The following is a 19,788-nucleotide window of genomic DNA, read 5'->3' as shown; positions in this document are numbered from 1 at the left end:
ATAATGAAACCAGCCTTCCTGATTGTACCTTTTCCCTTTATTTGACATAGACACCTTACTGCTGGTCCTCTTGACCACAATATTCATTCTGATTCTTTCCTTACCCAGACATGCCCCAGTTTTTCCATTAAAATCATATGGCCACCCTAGTTATTCATATATATTCATTTTCACCTTTTTGCTAAGAAAGACTACCTTCCCCTTATGCCTTTTACTATGGGTACCCAATCTTTTCCTCTGTTTGCCCAAGTCTTAGTTACTCCTGTCACATAGCAAAGCACCCAAAGCAGCATCAACAATTGGCTTATATAGTAACTATTTATTTTTTAATTAATTCTCTAAGTTGATCTTTACTTATTTTGCTTCAGATGGTGCTGACCAGAGTACTAGAGTGCTGGTGGATCCAAAAAGGCTTTCCCCACATGGATGGAGTTTGGTGTTACTATGAGCTGTGAGCTCCATGAGGGCTGCTGTCTGTCTGTGTTCTCAGTTCTCAGATTCAACAGGAGGAGAAACATGTCTCCCTACTATAAGGGGAAAATCATATTGAGAAGGAACATATGGAATGGGAGATTGTTGAAGTCATCTCTGGAAACACAATTTATTAAGACCTGCCTAATCATGGTGGCAGGCAGAATTCTAAGACCATCCCCCAAATTCTCTCCCCTTGGTATATACATGCTGTACAATCCCCTCTCCTGGAGTGTGTCTGGGACCTGTGTATAAGAGCATATTCATTCCCTCGATTAGGCTGCATTATAAGGCAAATGTAATGCGATAGTCATCACTGTGATTACATTGTGTTGTATGAGATTCCATTGAAGCTGACTAGAGGGAGATTCTCTTGCTGAATTTAGAGATCTAAGCTGTGATGCTGTGAGAGGCCACATGGCTATTACCGGAGGGCAGCTCCTAGTAGCTAAAGGTAACCCCAGGTTGAAACCCAGCAAGATAACAGGAACCTCAGTCCTATAGCTGCAAGAAGATAGATTCTACCAACAACCTGAATAACCTTAGAAAAGCATCCCCAGCCTCAGATGAAACTGTAGTCCAGACCAAAACTTTAATTTTAGCCAAGTAGGACCCTGAGCAGAGGATCCAGTTACCCAGTGCAGGCACTTGACTCAAAGAAATGGTGAGATCCACAATTCATGTGGTTTTCATGGTGCTAAGTTTGTGGTGATTTGTTACACAAGAATAGAAAACTTATACAATGAGGAAAGAGAAATGGATGATTTGTTTAATATCCAGATTCAGGTATATATCTTCAAATAACAAACTTTAGTTTTTCAAAAATTCTCATCCTGAACTTTAGTGTTATCTTTTTCTCAGAGCCATTACCATCTTCTTTCAGCCCACCAAATGTGATTCCATAATGCTAAGCACATTCTACTCTTCATTCACATTCTTTCTCCCCTTCTCATTTTTTGCTATTATGTTAAATCATATCTTCCACAATATTGCACTAGCTTAGTTTTGTTGCGATTTGACCTCTTTTTTCATCAAGGGGAGATAATTATTTTCCACAGTATACATTTGAGAATATGGGAGTTAGGATAGTTATATTTTTTCTTTACTGCCACTTCCAAATCTTTATACATGCAGCCTTTTTAATAGACGCCCCTAATCCTATGAGATGCTTACATTCTTAGCCAAGTAATTTTCTGCCCCTCCACATTGCCAGCATCAATAATTTTGAATCACTGCTCTTAACATTTTAAAATTTTGTTCACACTTCATTCTAAATCTACCAAATATTCTGTGTGATGTTGTGTCTATCCAGAACTTTCACTTCACAATTTCTTTATATACTCAGCTCCAGATGCCTCCACCTTTTCATAATTCACTAGATCTGTATACTTCTGAATTCATTCAAAATTTCTAATATATCTGCCTATTACTTCAACCCCATTCTGTTTCCAACAGTAGAAGATATTGTTCTTATTGCACTGACAGTGCTAGGGTGTTGTCTAGGTCTATGTGGTCCAAGATGGCATACCATGTTTCCATTCCAGCCAGTAAGAAAGGTGAAATGGAAATAGGGCCAGACCTTTATTGAAAGAGGACAACGTAGAAGTTGCATTTATCATTTTTACTACATCTCATTGACTGGCTGTGGCCCTACCAGCTCTTGAAAGAAGTAAATTTTGAGCAGTTATGTATACATGTAAAATATTGAGATTCTCTTGCCAAGGAAAAAAAAATATTCAGAAATACTTTTGATCTGCCACAGGTGGTAATTAAAGGAATCTTCATTACTAGGCCTTCTGGGACTCTGGTGCATTATTATCTGTATTAGGCAATGCAATTCAGCAGGTAATAAAGAAACTGAATTGGTAACGTTTGATTTACATTACATTATACATTGACAATTGACACATGATTTCACAAATACATATGGAACTTATGGGGGCATGTTATAAATTAATATTGTTTCAGTAATCCCAGGAAGTCAAGTCATGCCAGTGAGTGAACAGAGACTTAAACTCCTGCTGTTTTAGATGGAGGCAGGTGTCTATAATTCTTGATATTGTCAAAGGAACAAGTAGTTTAGAGTCAGATCTAAATGCTAATAATTATTCAGCTCTACCATAGTTAGTTATTTAGCCTCTTTGAATTATTTTCCTTATCTGTAAAATAGAGATAGTTTTCATTTCAAGGTTGTTAAGAGGATTAGAGATAAACATGTAGAGGGACCATTGGTACCTGGCACAGAGAAGGTACTCCATAAATGATGAGTATTGTCATTAATATTTTGTGGTGCATAAATTATTATCATTCTCTTCCACTGCTTTATATCTGCCAAACTAACCTTTGTTAAGACCTTTAAAAGATCAAATAATCTGAATTCGACTAATTCAAAATTATTTACAAGACACTAGATTTTCTGCATATGCTCAGGCAAAGCGTGGAACTCACCTAACTAGTACAAACTGGTGTTTAATTTGTTTCTTCTGATTCCCTGATAGCCTTACTCAGCTGACCTACTAATAAATGTCTCTCTCAAGCCAAATGCTTGATTTTAATTCTTCTGTCTATTTCCCATTCAGACTCTAATCAATCTCAGTAGATGACCTTACTTTCTATTTTAGGAAGCACAATTTCCAAATCAAATATGCATTTCCACACATATCCTCATCCACTTCTCAAAATCTATTTCCTAGCATTCTTTCTAGGCTCAACAACAACAACAACAAAAAACAACACAAAAAATATAAAAAATAAAAATAAAAGGGAAAAAATGTGTTCCTACCCTGAATGCCCATCCTTCCACATGCATTCTCAATTCTGTTCTTCCTAACCTTTTGTTTTTTGCTGTAAATTTATTTTTAAATGCCTACAGTAAACAGTGTGAAGGTAAATGATGGGAAAAACAACAACAACAACAACAACAAAACCCCCCAAAAAACCCACAAGCTCTGCCCTTGAAGATCTTCCAAGGAAATGGAAAGGAAAGGAGGACAACTGTGAAGTGAAAGTATAAACAAGAAGCTTAAGCATAAATGCAAATAATAACAACAAATAATTACATAGTAACCCTCCCTCCTTATCAACAGGGGGTTGACCTATCTCTGAGAAAAAGGAAGTACTCTGAGTAAGTGAAATCTTGTTTAAAAGCATATCCTATAATGAGAGAGATAAATAGCTGTACTCAATGCCTAAATGTGTTTTTCCTCTTATTCCCAGAGCCTACCTTTATGAAAAATCAACCTTTAGATTTATGGGTTCTGCTGTTAAGAATCTCAAACATATCAAATATTCAAAGGTTAAATTCAATAGGATTCTTAATCACAGCAAGAGTTTTTAAAATAAGAAAAAATAAAGAGAAAGAAATGAAGTGCTCTCATTACATAAAACTATAAAACAACAGAGTTGAACCCAGACAGAAAATAACTGACATGTCTACTTTTTGTTAATAATAAATTTTCTATGATTTAATTGCATAAAATAAACTATACCCAGAACAAAGAGGTAAATTGATTTTAAAGGCCATAATGTTGCCTTGTAGCTTTATATTTTTCTAATATCAGATACTAGAAAGAATAAAAGATTGATGATGTTTTCTGATATTATATTAATCATAGAGAAATAGAAAATACACTTTGCTATTTTTCAAGTAACAGGAGATTAACCCAAGCAAGTTTATTGGCATTTTATTTGAGAGAGCATTTAACATTACAAAATCTGAAACATAACTTTAGTGATTATTTTTTACTATGAGAAAGAGCAGTGAAAGTGGAAAACTTTGGCAGGATTTCATCAAGGCTTTGTACTTTAAAATATTAGCAAATTCAGTAAGTTTAGCAAATTAAAGTCATCTGTGTCTGAAGATTTATTTCTCTAACAAGTTTATTAGCATGCAGTTCATTTGTGTGCACTGAAAAATAGTTGGATCTCATTTGCCTAATGTAAAAACTGAACATCCTTGAATATCACCTCACTTGTTATTTTCCCCCCATTATATTAATTGTACTGCTGCGGTCAGAGTTCAAGATTTTATATTAAATGATGCTGTTTAATATTAGTGAAAGTGGTATTTTGTTATATATTTACTTTGTATATTATTATGAAATAAATTTATTAAAAATACATACATTTTTTACATCAAGCCTCAAACTCATTCACAATTTAGGACTCTGCAATGCACTGGAAGCCTTGTTTTGTCATTCAGCATTATTTTTTACAAAGACTTAAGAAAAATCTCACAAATGCAATTTCAATAATTTATGTTCTTTTGTGTGAATGGTGGCTAGTATGGTTCTGGAATGATGGATAAATGAGAGAGAAAAAGAAGCTACATATTTGGATAATTAATAAATTTCCAAACTAATTTTTCTGACTCATAATCCCCAATTTTGTTTTCTTCTGTGCATTAGTTAGTAGTTAGTGGTAATTATGAAATAAATTATACCTAGACATTTGTCAGATTTATGATTTTATGTCACATATATTCTTAAAACAAACTATTGATTAACCAAGCCAAGTACTTACCACATCTTGTAGGACTCATCTTCAAGTCAGATGCCATCCTGATTTTTGGCAGCTATGTATGTGTCCCTTCAGAGCAATGGGCATAATTATTATAATACCACATCATAATTATGACATGATCTCAACACAACTATTTGTTGCATTGCCGTTCCCTCTATGTTTGTTGTTGTTATTATTGTTGTTTTCAACTCAGGATCTCAAAGCCTAGCCCTGTACCTGGCATTAAAAATGGTTCTCAAGATACTTTGAATGAATAATCAAGCTATGCTCCAAAACTGAGTGTGTCGAGGAGAAGGCTGGGTTCACAACTAAAGATAGGCACAAAGAAAACTGTCTCAATCCAGGGAAAACAGGGAAAACAGAAATTAACCCAGAATATTTATTTCAAGCTGGGGAGTCTTAGAAGTAAGCAAACATACAGAAGATAGAGGTCAAGAAAGTCAATGCACCAAAATTATTATAGCAAAAGCAGAAGTAATGAACAAAAAACAAGCATGATAGCAGACATTTTACCTGCTGAAAAAGTATGCACAGATCAAATTTTAAGGGGACAGAGAGCAAAGGTCACTTCTGTGTAGTAACTCAGAAATTATAGCAGAAGCAGAAGTAATGAACAAAAAACAAGCATGATAGCAAACATTTTACCTGCTGAAGAAGTATGCACAGATCAAATTTTAAGGGGACAGAGAGCAAAGGTTGCTTCTGTGCAGTAACTCCTCAACTTTTTTTATTCCAACTACTTTATATCCAATTAAGAGAAACAAGGCAGTTCAATATCAGTTAGTCAGTACATACATATCATCATGATAGGAAAAACAACTCAAAGCACAATCCCTACAGTACATGTGACTCTGAAATGTACAGGCACCTCAATATTTTCCTACGTATCCAATCAGGAAGGCATGGTCTGCCTTGTATTAGAAGATGTCACAATGCACTGCAAGCACACCACTTCACTGTGGGATACATACGTAAATGTGTCTCTAGCCTTGTCTTCATGCCGAAGTTCTGATGCCATAGAAATTCCAGGAAGAGAGGAAAGCAAACTTTAGTAAATGAATTGAATCTCTTTGAGTTAATCTAATAAACATAGAAGCCAAAATATAGTCCCTTCTAGGAAAACCCACTTCAATTTGCAACTCATCTAGAAGCTCTCCACCAATAAAGAGTATGCTCCACTTACCTATTTTATGCATAACCAGAGAATTTTAGGATGACTCTCTACCTTCAGGCCATGTCTGATTTCTGGAACAGTGCAGTGAGAACCAGGGAAAACAACTCAGAATAGGGGGACCTTAGGGTAGATAAGAAGGAACTCTTTAACCAAAATATTCATCATGCAGTGATTTTTATACTAGGATAGACTAGTTTATGCTGAGCTAGTGAATAACTCGAAAACCAATGTGGCATAAAGTAATAAGAGTTTATGTGTACGTATGTCCATCATGGCTTGCCTGGGTATTTTTTTCAACTCCCCGAGCTTGGTGATGTATCCAATATCTGAAGCAATGCTGGATGCTATAGTAGGGAAAGTATATGGCGAGTTGCATGTGGGCTTTTAAAAACTTCTTCCTACAAGTGAAACATATCATTTCCATGAACAGTTATTGGCCAAAGTCAGTTACACAATCATCCCTAACTTCAAGGGGAGTGAAAAAGTACTTGCATAAACAATGGGAACATTGGTAAATAGTCCTAAATTTATCACAGTTCATAATTGTAAATAACATCTTTTCAGTTCTGTTTTATATTTTAGGGAACTGAAAAGCAGCTGAAATGTTACTTAAAGGTTAGGAAAAGCAATGGTTTTCCATTCTCCACTTTTTGAGCAAAGACCATAAGACCTCACCCAAAGACCATAAGACCTCACAGCATAAATTATGCTACTGTTGATGATACATTTATGAAGTGATGATACTTCATTCCAGAAATAAAATAAAAAGTGAAATCCCTAAGATATTAGCTTTTGAAAATAACTATTGCAGATTACATGATTAACTAAATATTGGAGAACTATGTTTAAAATGGTAAATGACATTTTTACCTAAATGTCATTTTTTCATCCGAAGATTCTTTTTTCATGTAAAAAAATTTTAAAAGCAAAACCAATGTTAAAACTTTGTTTTAAAATTCATCGGGGTGTCAAGCAGATGGGAGGGGAGAGGAGCGGATGGAGGATGGATATATGCACACCTAATGGGTGCAGTGCGCATGGTCTGTGGGATGGACACACTGGAAGCTGACTCGGGTGGGGCAAAAGCAATATGGGCGATATGTGTAACCTAAACATTTATACCCCCTGTAATATGCTGAAATAAAAAAAAATAAAGAAAAATTTGTTTTAAGATATTGTTCTTGGTTCCCATCAGATTATCAGTGATCATCTTCTTGCTAAATCCATTTGTTTCTTTTAAGTTTTTATCCTACTTGTTGTTGACCATAACCCTCCCTTTAATTCTTCCCATCCTTGGCTTTTATTGCCATGGTTACTTGTGTTCTTTTTTCTAGTGCCTTTGAGTTGCTTCTTCTCAGGCTTCTGCCCAAGTGCCTTAGTGTTGGCTCTGTTTCTCAACATTGGCTTCAAATAGGCGTCATCCACCGCCCTCTTTCTTCTCACCTGTCTTACTATTTCTGGGCAACCTCCATGGTTCTGGTCCAGGTTTGAGGAAACTTTTCACGTTGGAACGCTGCATTAACTTAGCTGTAATCAAATAAGACTCCATTCAAGAAACTTCAATTAGCTATATTTAAAAATGTACATTATTTTGTAAAAATCTAACTACTATGTACTTAATTTCAAAATATAAAAACTATTTGTTAAACTAACCTTTTAATGATTTTGTTGTGCATGCTTTTTGTTGAAAAGCATTTGAATATTTGGTTGTAGCATGGAGGTCCACATTTTCAGTTGATCCTCTAGATCTGCAGTCCACAACCACACACCAGGGACCGGTGCTGGTCTGTGGCCTGTTGGGTGCTTGGGTGTGCTGCCACTGGTGGGTGGCAGACAGACCAGTGAGGCTGCTTCTGTGTTTATGGTAGGTCCCCATCTCTCACATCACTGTGTAGGCTCAGCCTCCACAGTGGAGGCTGTGGAGGCTGAGCCACAGCCTCCACAGCAGCAGCATTAGATTCTCACAGGAACTCCAACCCTACTGTGGACTGCGCATGGGAGGGATCTAGGCTGCCGGCTCCTTGTGAGAGTCTGGTGCCTCATGATCTGAAGTGGAGCTGGGGCAGTGATACTGGTGCTGGAGAGCAGCTACAAGTGCAGATTGCCATTGGGAGAGAGGTTTGACTGCACAATGAAACAATGAATGCGATGCACTTGGGTCTTTCTGGTCCCCCCTCTCTGCCCCCCACCACCTGTGGAAAGATTGTCTTCCAGGAAGCCTGTCCCTGATGCCAAAATGGTTGTGGACTGCTACTCTAAAAGGGTATCAGTCATTTGTAACCTTAAGGGCGTCTTGATTTGGGATTAGGTAGGAGAATGTAGATTCGAAGCAATAAGTTGTTGAAAAGCAAAAAAGCATTTTCCAGGCATGTTGCAGAAAGCATGTGTATTCTACTACATTTTTCCATATTTCAATTGGATCGTACCTAGCATCAAACGATGACATTAAAATGTCATCAACTGAGAGCTCTATCAATTCCATCCTCAGGGATTTAGTTCTCTAGTTGCCTTATTGATATCAACTGAGTGAGGCTGAATGTTAATTTGAGTGTGATGTCATGATTCTCAAAGTCAGTAAACCTTTTTTTCATTGTATTCTCCAACTAATAAGTCTATGTGTATTCTTCAAATGATTCACATATATTATCCCTCTCATCAATGACGTTTGCTAACTGGGGAAATTGTTCATCTGAAATTTCCTTTTTAAAAAGAATTGTATTAAAAAATAGCTTTTTTCTAAATGCTTGGATTTTTTTTGCCACATATTACATATAGACTTAGTTTCACCTTGCAAAGGAATATTAAAGTTGTTTTGATTTGACACAATCTTACACAGAAATGTTGATTCCTATAGAAAATTTCTTTCAATAATTCACATTACTGATACTGTTCTTGATAAAATTTACCTATCTGTTCTTGCATAGATAAAATTTTGGGAGGCTAGGCCTGGTTGCTCATGCCTGTAATCCTAGCACTCTGGGAGGCTGAGACGGGTGGATCTCTGAAGGTCAGGAGTTCCAAACCAGCCTGAGCAAGATCGAGACCCTGTCTCTACTAAAAATAGAAAGAAAATTAATAGTCAACTAATATATATAGAAAAAATTAGCCTGGCATGATGGCGCATGCCTGTAGTCCCAGCTACTTGGGAGGCTGAGGCAAAAGGATTGCTTGATCCCAGTAATTGAGGTTGCTCTGAGCTAGGCTGACGCCCCGGCACTCTAGCCTGGGCAACAGAGTGAGACTCTGTCTCAGAAAATAAATAAATAAATAAATAAATAAATAAATAAATAAATAAATAAAATTTGTTTAAAACCTGTCCCTGCAATAGCCAGCACACTTTAGAATGATACACCAAATCCACACTGAATACCTCATCATTCAATATTAGTGTATTATGAAACTAATAATATGGTGTTGCATTTGTGCAAATATAGTTAACAATACTTATAACTTGTTGCAAAGTATCACTTTAAAGAGTAGATTTAGCACAGAGATTTTGCTGATACACACTACAATGAAAAGAAATGAGAGCATCTGAATCTGTTAATACTTTTTTTTAACTGTGTAATAAACCTTTCATGTTGTCCTGTTATGGAAGGTGCATCACCTGTACATACATTCACTAAATTTACTAAATTCAGTCCAACTTCATGACCTTTATCTTAAAAGCCGTTGAAGATATCTATTCCCCATGTTCTGTTCGCAAGAGTACGCAAAGTGAGTAACTCTTTGTTGCAAAGAGAATCTTCTGCTATGACCTGAATGAAGTATAAAACCTGTGCTGAATCAGTACTATCAATTGAACTGTTGTTCAACAATTGTTGAATAATAAGTTGAATAAATAAGTTGTTGAATAATATATATTGTCCAATCAGGTATGGTTCTCCTAGAAAGAGGCAATTGTTTGTACTTTAAAACATTATTGGCATCTAAGCTTTCTACAACTTAGAAATTCCTTTCTTTCACAAATTTTACATCATTGAATGGCTCCCCTTTCTCCTGAGTATATTAGCTACTTTATAAGTTGCTTCCATGGCATTATTTCTAGGTCTTACTGTTGCTTGAAAGAATTGTCTTTGCTTTTGCTTTTTGTCTTTTAACTTCTGCAATACAACCTTTCATGCCTCACCCTCTAATTTAAAATATTTGTGGCCCTTGTGAGGATTATAATGCTGTGGAGCATTGAATTTCTTTAATGTTGATATTGCAGTATCACAAAGCAAGAAATCATCCCATTTTTAGCAGAAACAAGATAATATTGCAATTCCCACTTCTCATTTAAAAATCTATTTTCTTCCTTCAGTGTTCTCTTGGTCATCTTTGACATGAGGGGTTTTAAGCAGACATAATTAAAAAATACTATTGAGCTGTGCAACTATTTACAAATTCCACTTCAAAGAGAAACACAGTGCACAGTTGTCAAAAGCTGATAACAGACTGGCATACCCGAACCCCATAAACTCAGCAACCAGCCTCGTGTGGTAGGGGTACCAGACAGATAGGGGAAGTTAGAACTAAATCAAAATGTGTAGCAAGTCAATTTTGCCATTACAGCTTACTAATGTTCTAATTGTGCCAGGCAATCTGGGAGAATTGCTTCATTGAAACTTATTTTATTCTTTGGTATTTTAAATACATTCATTTTTTTAAATAAAATAAAAATATAAAAGATGAACACAAATGCATTAATAAAAATAAAAGGGTTTTCCCTATACAATTTGGATTCTGTAAAAGCCCACACTTAAGGACCTAGAAGGCCATACGTGACCTTAAAACTGCAAGTTCCCCACCCCTGTTCTAGTCTCATGGATTGAACTAATATCTGATCATGGGCCCCTAAGCTAGTTCTCCAGTCTGAGACATCTGTTAAAGTTCAGAGTCATATTCCAAATAGATTGCTAAATAGCTTTCTATAAACAAACCTCAAGCTTTTAGCACTAAATAATTCAAAAGTTGGACTAATTTTCTCCCTCTATATGATAGACCTGCTTCTAATTTTTATACCAAAAATATTGATAGATATCACATACATAGAAACTTCCAAGTCATTATTAGATCATCCTTTTCTCCCTGCCCTCAAATTCATACCCATTTGGTCACCAGGTTCTCTAATCCTTAAATAAGAAATGCTCCTTGATCCTTATCAACTTTTTCATTAATCTTCATCATCAATCTCTTGGTCTCTGATCTACGTCTAAGCTTTTGTAACTTGGAAATGCTTTTAGTATTTTGGAAGGAGCTCCATATATTTATCCAGTACATTTTTCACACTGCACCACATTCACTTTCCAAAATGTGAATCTGACCACATTACTGCCTCATAGAATATTTTCAGCAAGTTCTCTTCCCAAAGCCCAAATTCTTCAGAATGGCATGAGAACCTCTATAGTCAGTACATGTGCTTACTAGCTGCATCTCTTTTCAACATCCTAGTTCTACAGTGATATAGAACAATCTCTTTACTATAAAACAGTAGTCTTCAAATCTTTACATGAATAATAATCACCATGGTAGTTTGATACAAGTTTAATTTTTTTGGTCTCATCTAGAGATCCTGGTTTAGATGTCTGAGTGGAAACCTAGGTGTCTGTAGTTTCCAAAAATGTGGCTAGGTGATAAAGTGTAGGTAATCTATGGGTAGTAACTTGAAATTTCTACTTAAAGTGCTTTGCCATGAAATTTTTGCTATAGTTGGCTTTTTCTGCCTGGAAATTACTTTCTTTACTTTTTGTCCCACATTGGTGCCTACTCATTCTTCCAGAACTATTTCTGTGAATATTCACATCTCATTTAGTTCAACGTACTCAGTTGTTCCCTACTTGGTGTTTCTCAGAATTTTGTTCATATTTTTATTTTAATAATTATTAGATTTTTAGCCATTGTTTTGCATATATGACCCACCAACTGTATTGATAATCCTTGATGGCGCCCTTATTTCACTTTTAGTCTAACAACTGTTTAATATCTATTTGTTGTATTTAACTAAATATATTATATTTCCCTGTGGATTGGATTTCTAAAAGAAAGTACTATGCACCAATAAAAATAAAAGGCATAAACAACAACTGAATTTCTTTGTTACATTTAAATAGGACATTTTATCAGATTTTTCAGATGATGCTTAATTTATTCAACAGATGACAGAACAAGATTCAAATGTATCTCAGCCAGCTGAAGTACTAGAATAAAATTTGTATGGATAACACACAATAGCATATTTATGCTTAAAAAATCAGTTACACAAAATCTAGATGTGGTAGACACACCAGGTAACTGTTTGTCAAGGTTTTACCTAATAACAAAGACAATACACCACAAGAGTGTTATTTGACTGTTAATGAAGCTAAAGTAATTTTAATCTGCAATCATAAAAGTCTGGTGCCCCTATCTCAGGATATAATGGTCCCTCTGTAAGCTTCACTGATGAGTCCAAATATTAAATGTTATGCTGAGTTTGTGCCACCATAGAAGGATATTTAGAAACTATAATTGCACCCAAAGTATTAGTAGGAGAATTGTAAAAATAGGTTGGAAATGGTTACTTAACAAGTTGTTGAAGGGACTGTATAGAAAGAAGTGAAGATTAAATGGAGAGTGGCATTTGTCCTCAAATGTGTGTAATAGTGTCATGGAGAAGAGGGAGATGCATCCTAGAGTTGCTTCGGAAATAAGAACTGGTATCAAACTTAAATTATAGGGAGAAAAAAGTTAGCTGAAGATTAATAAATTTTTCTTGGATTTATTCATTGGAATAAAATGTCTCCTGGAGTAACACATTTCCCATTTGTGCTAATTTTAAGCACAACTATTGTGGAAAGGAATGTATCTGTAGCTGAGTGAACCTAGTATTAAAGGATCTCTAAGGTGTCTTTCATCCTAAGATTCCTGTACTAGGAATGTAAATTGGTTGGCTGGGTTTTTGTTTGGTTGTTTTTGTCTGTTTGTTTAAAGATAGGTTTACTGAAGTGTAATTTAAAAACACAGTAAAACTCATCTTTGTATAGATGGACAATTTTATGAGTTTTGTTAAATATATGTATCATATAACCCTACTGCAAGGAAGATACAGAATATTTCTGCCTCCCCTTAAAATTTTGCAGCTGATTTGATTTTTATGCTTTTGATTTTTTTACCTTTTCCAGAATGTGACCTGAATGCAATCTTACAGTCTGTAGCCTTTTTTTTTGTAATCAGTGGGTAAATGGATCAAGAAACTGTAGTATATATAAACACAATGAGATACTATTCAGCCATAAAAAAAGAATAAGAACATGTCATTTGCAGCAACATGGATAAAACTGGAGGCCATTGTATCAGGTGAAATAAGCCAGCCACAGAAGGACAAATATTGCCTGTTTTCACTGCTATATGGGAAATAAAATAGTTGATCTAATAGGAGAGAGTAGAATGCTATTTTTTTTAGTATTTTTTTAAATAAAAAAAACTTTAAAAAAGGATGTTTAAAGTCTTAAAAATTTTAAAGTTCTTATTCAAATTTAATCATTGTCAATTTCAAATTAAACATCCCATAATAAACTGTCTGTATATATGTAAAAAAGACTGCTTTCTAGCCACATAAACTAGCACAGATGGAGCTAATCCTACTCTGGCCTAATACACACTCACAACACTCACACACGCATGCACATATGCACATTCATACATTACTATAGCTAGAAATACCACTGTTATTGTCATCTTCAGTTGTGAGATTCTTTCTCCCAGTCATCTCTCAGGCTTGCTCTCTTGGTCTGACACACACAGAGATACAGAGAATCCAAGGATGTGCTGGACAGGAGTGACTTTTTCTCTCCCACTGACCTAGAGATATTGGTGAGCTTAGTCCTTGCATGGGGGTGGGCCTGTTTTCATTGTGGCCACCTCCCTCCTGAAAAGGGAAAATAGCTACAATGAAAACAAATAAACAAACAAAAAATCCCTGTTCTTGAGTTTGTTTTTCATTTGATTTTGCCAACCTGGCTGAGATTTTCCCTAGTAAAAATAAATTTGAGGTGAAAACAAAAGTACCTTGGGTCATTGTTACATTCATTATATTAAGGGATGGATAATTGTTATTAACAGATTGTAAGAAACTTAATTATAAAAATAGGTTATTCTGTGAGAGGTCAGTTTTGGGATGCCTGGTAACTAACAGTGGGAAGGTACTGAGGATGGCATGGGGGAAAAGACCAATAAACAAAGAGCAACAATCCTTAAAAATCTTTCTCTTTTATGGAGTATTTTGCAAATATTATTTCATTGAATCCTTCCAGTGATGCATAAAAGTGAGCAGTATCAAGGCTTTTCTGTAGCTGAAGAAAGAAAGAGCACTTAAGTAGCTTGCTTAGAGTCACATCACTAATCTGTGGCATACCTGGTTCTGACTTGAAATCAGAACTTTTAATTCCAATTACAAATACAGAATTCCATTTCTGTATTTGTATTCTGTATTCCAGTTCATTTCATTTGTTCAACAGATATATCCTTATGCCATTTCCACAAACATTTTATAACCTTTGTTTGAAGGATAAGGAAATTAAGGCTGGGAGAGGTAAAATAACCTTTTTAGAAAAAAATAATAAAAAATGTTAAAGGTGGAATTTTTCGATGTTTAATGATCACTGAGTCTATTCTCTGTTCACACTTCAATAAGTGGAAAGTGCCACTGTCTATTTTGTCTGTTACATTTCATTTATCTTTCTATCATTGTCTGAATTTGAAAGCAATTCCTAGAATAAGAAGGCAATTGAGATATCTGGCACTGTTTTGAAAAGTTAGAGTCATTCCTTTCCACTTGTTTCTTCTGCTATTCTATATTGTCTGTTTTGTCATATATTGCTTCTTCCTTTGCTACCCTTGAGTTATTTTCTTTTTATTTCCCAGTAGTTTTCCTGTTGTGGTATAAAAACTTGCCAAAATATGAACTATCATGTAAAATCATGCAAAATCAAGACTGATAGGAAAGTAATATATTATAGTGGTTAATGATGTATGGATTTGGTGTCAGCCAGTGCTCAATTTGATTTCAATTCTGATTTCTCTGCGTTTAGCAAGCTGTCAAATCCTGAGTAAGTTTCCAAATTTCTAATCCCCTTACTATAATCTGAAAACTAAAGGTATTCATAACTCCCTTGTAATATGTAATATGCTTATTAGGAATTTAAGAAATGATTCATGTGAAAGTATTTAGTACAGTACGAACATATAGTGATGCCCAATAAATATAAAATACAGTAAAACTTTCTAGGTGATTCTGTTAGATTGTGTTATGTCAAATTATCAAAAATTCTGTCAAATTTTTCTATCAAAAATTATATCAATCTATCAAAAATTCAATACAATATTTTGAAAATAATTTTTATTTGTTTTAGAAAGAAAGTTCAAGAAATTATGATGACGAAAGTTTCACAATGACATAATGTCAAATCGGGGTATTAACTTCAGTCTTTGTTTTGCTTCCAAAATGTAGACATTCAAGAGAAACACAGGAGAGATAGAAACGTAGCCCTGTAACTTAATAATGCTCTGCTGAACACTTCTAGTGCTGTTAATATATTTTCAGTTTCAAATAGCTTTAAAGCAAATTTCTCAAACGCGCTTCAATCTGGTTAGATACACAGCGTGACAATAGCTATGTAGAAAGATCAGAGTTTATGGTTCATCAGAACTGTATTTTAGTTATGTGCAGAATGTCTGCTGTACTCATTCATGGCTCTGTTTAAAGACTTGGCTGTTAGACATTTATACATTCATTAATTAGCAGCTAGGCATGATTTAAAGGATAATGTTCCTGGCATTCGGCTTATATGAAGCAGTAAACAGCTTTTGTGGAAGATTAAATGCTGTAGCAAATCAGAGACATTTGGTGACCCCCAGCAGCCATTTGTTGCCAGAAAACTGCAATGCTACAATTATTGTGCCAGGGGAGAAAACATATTCAACTGATAGCAAAACAAACAGAAGAATACATTTGAATTTGCTTCTTGCATGTTCAGAAATATGGCTCCTTTCTTGTTTATTTTTTTCTTTTTTCAATTTAATTTCTTTTGAAGAGAAGTTCATATGAGTTGTTAAATACAATGAATTTAAACATATCATGGATTGAAAGGATTTAACATTTCTGGAGATCAATGTATATTTGTATTTGAGAAGTTAAGAATATGTAGCTAATATGAAAAATTATGAAATTTTAAAGATATCTCGTATTAAAATTGAACTTTTTACATCTAGGGAGTGGGTCTACCTATATCTATTGATAGACTGTCCATAAAAACATGTATTTTATACTAGGCTAATCATATATTCCTAAATAAAGTATGTTTACAAAAATCAAAATATATTTGGCTTGCTGCATTGAAAATAACAAGAAAAATTAATTTTAATTTTTGCTTGGAAAAACCTGGCTACTGCTACTAAAAAACACATTTGTAAATTAACAAATGTGAAATTTGGAAACTTTATATTATATATCAAATTTCCAAATCAATATACTTCCTAATTGAAATTTTATATGTACATACATGCACATACATATAATTTCTAAATTAATTTGTTAAATCATAAATATATATAATATATACTCCAATATAAAGGCCCTGAAATGTAAACATATTCAAATAATAGTAACATTTTCTAATGTATTTTCCCTAGATCACTTGATTTCCAAGTTCTTCTACTATTCATTTGCAATTCATTTTCTATCTAAATATAATCGGAATGAAAAATAATTTAAAGAACACAACTACAAGAAGTAAATATTCAGCAGGAATAAAAAAGATGTTTGATAGCATGTAGTAGTAAATGCATGAAGAAAAGTTCTTTTAATACATATACATGTCCATGTTCTAGGCTTACTGGAAAAAAATTACATGGTTTAGTAAGCTGGTTTAGCTCTCAATAAGAAAAGAATTTTCACTGTTCTTTTCCCATAATTGGATTTGGTATGCATTGTAAAAGAAACAGCGCCTTTCACTGAGTAGTGTTAGTAACCCATTTTTTAATAATACAAAAGACTTCTTATACTACCCGTTGATCACCATAAATGCTTGTCTAACCCACTTCTCTCTCTTTTTCCCAGAGCCCTTTTTCTCCCGGCCAGTGTATTTGTGGATGAGGGTGGTGGTAGTAAAACCTTTAACAAGAATCTGAGATCATGATTTTCGATGTTCCTCTTTGATTTTTTTAACGTACTGCTTTTAAAATGCCATCAGAATTTTCGAAGTCTCAAAATTGCTTTAACGCTAAAGGTATATTTTGTTTGGAGAAGTGGGATTCTGCATTCCGTGAAATCTATATCCTTTTTGAGTGACTGTTGGGGAAGAGACATTCCAATAGTCAGAAGCACTGCTTTAATACCTACAGAAAGGCTGGGATGCACAGAGGCATCTGCCTTCACTGTGACTAAAATGTTTACTTTAGCAAACACTGCTCTATTAAATTTCAAAGTGGTGCTCTTTGAATTTTAAATTGTAAAGGAAACCTGGCCTCCATTCTTGAAAGCTTTGGTTTAAACATAAAAAGCAGAAAGCAGCTTTGAAGTCTGAATGAGATGCATGAACTCTCCTTTTTTCACTGAGTTTGAAGAACTTATGGGGCAGGCGTGTGTGCTATTTATTATTCTAACTTATGACTTGAGTGATATTCTTATTTCTTTTACCCTTGACCATTTCTGCATTTAAAAAAATAGGACTTGGGGGTTAATGTAAAGTTTCATTTATTATTCTCCAATCAGGGAATATATCTAACAAGATGATTTTATACAGTTTTCTAAACAAATCATTTTATTGCTCTTTAATGGGCATTAATTTTTCAAATTATATATAGATTCCAGGATTTTTATTATTGCTGTCCATCCATTTCTCCAGAGTTTATTATGTACATAAAAGTAAAAATACAGAAAATTTGTATTTGGGGCATAGATGCTCACCTTAATGAGTATTTATTTGGGCAGAAGAGGGTTTGCATAATTGAACAATTCATGGACCAGAGATAATTGAGCATTACAATAAGTTATGTCACCTATTTACAAATAGGAGCCATTAACTCTCTACTTTGCTTACTGGAATGAACTTTTTAAACCAAATAATTACAAATGTTCTTTCACAAAATAAGCCTTTATCAGGGTCAGTTCATTTTATCTACTCTGAAGAATAATAATTCTGATAGTACTGTATATATTTTAAAATGAAATAAGCATTTTATCACAAAATCTGTTAAAGCATTACTATTAGCAAGTAAATACTTAAAATAATTATAAGGATCATAGAATATTGAGCAAAACTTAAATAAATTGACTTCAAATTTTCTTCCTAGGAATTCCACATAACATTAAAAGAAAGAAAAAAGGAAGACAATTCAGAGCATATCTACATATTATAAAATTAACATTTTTGTCTTAACACAACAAATGTTCCCATCAATAGAATATTTTTTAAGCAGAATATGCTTTTTCCTTATTAAAACAGACAATTAAAGAGAAGGGCCATTTGTTTCTGAATGTAGCAAGAGAAGAAGACAGCCCTCAGCAGCCTTTTCTCTTTGTCCAAATGTCTGTTTGATCTACTTCCTTACTTCTCTTTTGCATATTTAGTTTATGACACTAAGGAAATTCACAGAAATATTTAAAATGTTTATGAATCAATAAGGCATGAAAAAAATCCCTTATTAAAACAGCCGATCAGAATAGACATCTGCCAACAAGAACTGATGCTATATGGTAACCTACACAGCCATCTACACTAGCTCTGTGGTCTCTAATACATCTCCAATCTTGGGAGAACATGTGAGCTGTAACAAGAAGCTCCAGGAAGTGAGCAGCCCCCTTCCTTAGCATTTTACAAACTGCTATTTTGTGAAAGAAGATCTATTAGCAGTAACTTTTGGTTATACAAAGTCTAAGGAATGCTATATTCCATTTTCTTCTTTCGGGGATCTCTTGTGCATAACAGTGCATTAGGTCCTGTAGTAAAGAAATCACAGAACTGTAAAAAACCATTACCCTTTTGCCCTGACTACTTTGTAACTGTTTGACCTTGTGCCTAGTACTGGGAGTAATAATATCAAGAAGAAGTAATGCAATCATAATTTTTATAACCTAATAGCCTCGGCACAAAAATATCTTTGCAATTTCAGTTTAACATGAAAAATATCTTTTTAATATTAGAGCTATGCAATAATGGGGTGGAATGTCTCATGAGGTAATGATCTCTCTGTCATTTGGTGGTGTTCCAGCAAAGACTAGTGTTTGTATAGTAGTCTGATATGTGAAAAATTTATCTCTGCACTAATTTGGGGATACTGCTAAACGTCTAAAAAAGTTGAAAAGTCTAAAGTATATGATTTTTCAATGCCTTATTTAAAATTTGTTTTTCATGCTCATAACTTTGTATGTTATATAATAAATTAAATAATATAACAAAGAGTGATATGAAACAATTTAAAACATAATTCTATATGGATACAAATCACTATATGTTACTAATTTATATTTAAGTCAATGTATACTATTTTTGTTCAATGCTGGTGATTGAAAATTAATTCAAATCACTGAACTCAAATTACACATATATAAACAACAAATTAAACATCTTTTGAAATGACTGACATGCATGAATACCAAACCA

Source organism: Microcebus murinus, chromosome 5 (genome assembly GCF_040939455.1).
Source record: "Microcebus murinus isolate Inina chromosome 5, M.murinus_Inina_mat1.0, whole genome shotgun sequence".
Classification (NCBI taxonomy): Eukaryota; Metazoa; Chordata; class Mammalia; order Primates; family Cheirogaleidae; genus Microcebus; species Microcebus murinus.
Note: the sequence above shows the minus strand (reverse complement) of the source record.